At 37.1% G+C, this 4,972-nt stretch overlaps 1 protein-coding gene across 1 annotated transcript in view; it reads right to left on the bottom strand.

The window, feature by feature from the left end:
* Positions 1–4,664, bottom strand: part of TNFRSF19 (TNF receptor superfamily member 19) — a 57,808-nt gene extending 53,144 nt beyond the window's left edge. Inside the window, exon 1 of the mRNA XM_009290243.2 lies at positions 4,612–4,664. The gene's annotated coding sequence lies outside the window, so the exon portion shown is untranslated. The remainder of the gene's footprint in view (positions 1–4,611) is intronic.
* Between the last annotated feature and the right edge of the window lie 308 nt (positions 4,665–4,972).

A 4,972-nucleotide genomic window follows, 5' to 3' on the forward strand; every position in this document is an offset into this window, starting at 1 on the left:
CCGTTAGCGCCCGCCGCCTCAGGGGGCGGGAGGGGCCTTGCTCCCGCCTCGTCTTCTGTGGGGCGCTGCCCGCCTCCCGCTTAGGTCTCCTCCCTGCCGGCAGATGTGTACCTGGTGGTCAGTGGTGGGGTGTGTCTTGTACTAGTGGTGCTAAACCTGGATGAACCACAAATGAGGCGCTCGAGTCCCTTTTATCCTACCAGGAGGATGGCGGAGACCTGCTGTGCGCACCTCGGTGGTTCATCGCAGGCTGCAGCTGCCACCCTGTCTCCAGAGACAGCCTGGGCTTTGGGGGCAGCAGCCTTGGTGCTGCTGATCTCCCTCAGTAGGAGCTCTGGCTTAGAAATGTTTATGGCTGCCTAGCCCCAGACTGTTGGGCTGTTGTTAAGCGGACCAGACAAAAAAAACATTTGCTGCCATTGAGAAGGTGAGTGTAGAAGGAGTGAGTCCTTGTACCTCACCAAATTCTCTTTTGCCTATCCCACCCAAAGACCATGATCGAGGCCCTCTGACAATGCACTGCAAAATTCTCTCCTCTCCAAAGTACTTGAGTAGCTTTTTTTCCTGCTAGCTCAGAATCTGAAATATTTTTCCATTCTGCAGGTAACAAGTTACCCAGCTATGAGCATGGTGTCAATACCAAATGCGAGTTCAGAAATCCAGCCCTTCACAGAGAATAAATTGTTCACAGTCACTAGAAAGGGTATATGTTACTGCTACTTACTGTGATGTAAACTAGGAGCTTTGCTGGAGTTAGTGATGCTCCAACATTGGTGAAACCAATCTTGGAGACCTTGGAGAAAGAACTACTACTGCAGGGATTTCAGGTCATTGGTTTTACTTTTAATGAAAAAGTTAATGATACCACTACAGTCTAGACAATTGTATGGATACACTGGGAACTGAGTTAGGTTCTGAAGAGAATGAACTAATGGAAATACTTGGCAGTAAAACATTTTCAAATAAACAGAATTTTTGGGAGCTTCTTACAGCGATAAAATTTTGGAGTTCGCCAGCCACGTGGACTTTTATAAAAACAAGTAGCGCTTATTGAAATACAGCAAGTTGTCTGTGAAGAGATAAATGATTGCTGCAAAATGAGTTGTTTTCAATTTAAAAAAATTGAACTAACTCAGAATTTATGGGGGTTTTCCTTTAATTATCTTAAAAAGGGCCTGCAAAGAAGAGTTTTGCTTCAGGACCCTTGCCAGAAGGAGCTCTGCAAGAGGCTGGAATTTCAGTGAGGAATGGCAGGCTACAGTGCAACAGCGGCGCATCTGTGGTGAATGGCAGCTGCTGCACAGCACTGAGCATGCTACATCCTCTCGCTATTTACAGACAATGGTTTTGTATGTTATCTGTTTTGTGTAGACACCAGTGAAATGTATTGCCTGAGTTTTTCTTGGAGTCATCGTGTGTTTCAGATACTCGTTTTAAAGTAGTATAGTTAGACAAGTGTATTAAAACATCCCAGAGTTCTTAAAGTGTTGACTAAACACTGAGGATTACCATATAAAGAAACATTAAGACTTTCTCATCACACAGGGGGGTACTATGCCAATGAATTAAGACCAACGTGTAGTCTGTAACGCTGAAACTTAAATGTTTAAGTCCCTGTTGTAGCATGTAAAATATTTCCTCTAAATGTAAAATGGATGAGTTAATTCCATTCATCATTGAAAGATGTTGAAAATTGCAAGGTTTCTTTTGTTTTAAATCGTGATGTTTCCTCTAAGGAAATGGAAGAAGTGAACTGTTAGAGCAACTAGCATAGATGCAAATATAGAGATTCTCACTACAGTAGAGAAAGCAGAGAAGAAACATTTGGAAAGTAGTTTCAGCTGACCCCTTTGATAAGACTAGGTTGCGTGGCATATCTGATGTGGAAGCAGAAATTGTACAGCAATAGGAAGTTGTTATCTCCATATCTCAAATGCTAACACAGTTCCCCCAGTCAACTGTGAGATAGATCTACTCTTGTTATGACAGCTGTTGGAAACTGATGTCAGTATAACTGTGCTATGTCTTTTGATAGTCTTAACTATTACAAACCTTAAAATATGTTTATGATGTTATCTAAGACACACTGTTTGGAAATGGCTCTATTTATAATCAGAAATTGCTCAAGCTATTTTAATAAATAAATGATATGCTTGTGAGTTTCCTAGTCAGATTTGCTTGAAAAAGCATTGTGAACTTTTTCTTTCTGAAGACTTAAGCCTGAGGATTAATTAATGTTTATACAGCACTTTGTAAAAGCAAAGTTGCAAGTGCCAAGAATTATTACTATTTAATCTTTAAAAGTCAGATCAATGAAAGACTAAACTGTCAGAGAACTGCTATTTAAAATAACAAAAATGCTGAAAATCCTCTCCCCCACACACACTTAAATATGTCCAACTGTGCTTTCATTTCAGTCTCACTGACATACAGACAAACAAAGATATTTTTCAGTGTAAATGGGTTAATGCCCATCTGTATTTAAATATGTGGGAAGATTACCTAAAATCCTAGGGACTTCTTACAAAATGAAAAAAATCTGTTTCTGAAATGCATTTCTAGGGCCTAAATATTGCAAATATTTATATATGTAAGTCCTACTCATCAGTGTAGTCTATCTGATTAACCAGTGTTACTTCTGTGCGCAACTTTACCCATTTGTGTGATGGGTCAGATCCTTATAGTGATAGTTTAATTGTATTAGACTCACATAGCTATTTTGGCTTCTGAGGAAAAAGAATCCTCACATTATTTTTTTAATTTGCTTCTCTTTCTACTTTGCAGCAAACACAGGTATGGTTTAGAAACAATTTTCTTCAGAAAATAAATGTACATGTTAGAAAACTAGCAACAAGCAAGAGAAGATTGGAAAGGTAGAGAAGCTCATCAGTGAAGTATAGAATTAATAAATAAAACCATCTTTTCAGGGTTACAGAAACATGTTTTAGTACATCATTGTCATTTAAGGAAAAATACTAAATTTTGCTTTGGCTATGCCTTAAACAGTATTCTTTCTTGACAGCTATATGCATATTATTCATGCAGTGCTAATTACTTTCCTTATAATGTAATTGACTTGTTAAGTCAGAATATGAATTAATTGGTGGTATAGAAAACTAAATGATACCAAGTCAGGCCTAGTTAATCTGTCTGGCACATTATCTCTTGATATTCAGTAAATGTAAAATTTATATATACAAATACACTTTTAATTAGAAGAAACAAAGATTGCAGACTGACTAATGAAAGCTGACTACATTTATCTGGAAGTGTTGATAACAATCTTATTCAGATGCAAGCAGACTGTTAAAATTTGGGTTTGCACGTTACTATGGTGCATACTGAAATATGAACATCTTGATGGTCCTATGGACTGATAAACTTAAAGAATAGTTTTCAAACACTGCTTAACAGCTATCAGTTATGCTGACTTTTAGTTGCAATTTGTTAATAAACAGATGTACAAGATTTATATACAGCTAAATTTAGATTTAAGACTATACATCTAAAGTCAGTATTTCAGAAGAACTCCCTATCCACCATTAAGACTAGATTTTCAAAGAGCTCCAAAGTCTGGAATGTTGAACTTCTTTGCAAGTCTGGCCCCAATTATGGGTTCTAAGTTCTTCTGAAAATCTAAATTACATTTAAATACCTACAGAAGAAGCTTGAGTCTTATTTTAACAGACTGGCTCCAGCTGCAGGCACAGAACACTCATGGATTTGGCCCAAACTCACACAAAAATCTGGCCCTTTAAAACTGCAAATGTATAGTGAATAATCCTAAATCTTCTAATGATTGTTCCTTTATAATGAATTTCTGCAGTAGATGCCTTAAATTTTCTTAAACACAGTACATGTTCATAAACATGAATTTGAGGAACAGAATACAAAATACTGTGAATGCAAATTGCTTCACTGAAATAGGAGCAAAACTTCCATGAAGTTCAGCAAAGTCAGGTGTTTGCTCTAGATAAGCTTAAGATTTCTTTAATTTCTGCTAAAATGTTGCTTTTATTATCAAGATTTCCTTTCATATGGTATAGTCAAACTATCATCTCTTCAATCTTGAAATAAAACTATTTCCCTTTTGTATATAAGGATGTTATGTTTATAAATTTAGTTCTAATAACTTGTGGAAGAGGAGACTTTTCATCTCAAGTATGGAACTATTAGTATTAAAAGTGTCGCTTGAAGAAGTCACAGTTTAATAAACGCACTGAGAGCAAATGAAGTATACACAGTGCATAGGAAATTTGGTTGGTCTTTTCTTAGAAAATAAATACTCCCCTAAGTCATGTAATGCTTGTATTCGAATATAACTTTACTAAACTATAGCCAGTAGGAATAAGCAGTGCCACCAAAATCTTATATACCCCCAAAATATTGGAAAAAAAAATTGATTTTGCTTCAGTTTTCAATTGTCTCTATATTCTAGATAGCCTATTCTCAATATAATTGTCTTAGAGTTGCAAATAAAATGCTGCATAAATAATATATAATCTTCCGAACTTTGAACACACAATGATGTGTGGTATTGTTGTTTATGTGAGCTTTGTATTTTTTAAAATCTTGCAACACAAAACTGCAAAAAAATACAAAATCCAGTACCTGTTATCTGATGAAGTTTTCCAGTGCCCAGGCTTTCTGCAGCTTAATTTCACACTGCCAGAGCGTCTGTATTAAATGCTTTTACCGCCTTAAAAAAAAAAAAAAGTATGTCAGCACAAGCCCAGACGAAACTCCAAATCCGGGAAAATAAAATTAACCATGCAGATCAAAGGCAGACGAGCACTGAGACCAAATGCCTGTAATCTGATCAGTGATCAGTTGCCATACATCAAAGGCAGCGCTTTGGAGAGGAAAAAAAGCTCCTTTTCCAGCAGGTAGTTGCACTCTTAAATTCTGCCTTTCAGTACTCTAGTTCTTTTGTTAAAAATCGATCACTAGCTCCCCCCCCCCCCCCCCCCCC

This window comes from Aptenodytes forsteri, unplaced genomic scaffold (assembly GCF_000699145.1).
Source record: "Aptenodytes forsteri isolate BGI_AS27 unplaced genomic scaffold, ASM69914v1 Scaffold155, whole genome shotgun sequence".
In the NCBI taxonomy this organism is placed as follows: domain Eukaryota; kingdom Metazoa; phylum Chordata; class Aves; order Sphenisciformes; family Spheniscidae; genus Aptenodytes; species Aptenodytes forsteri.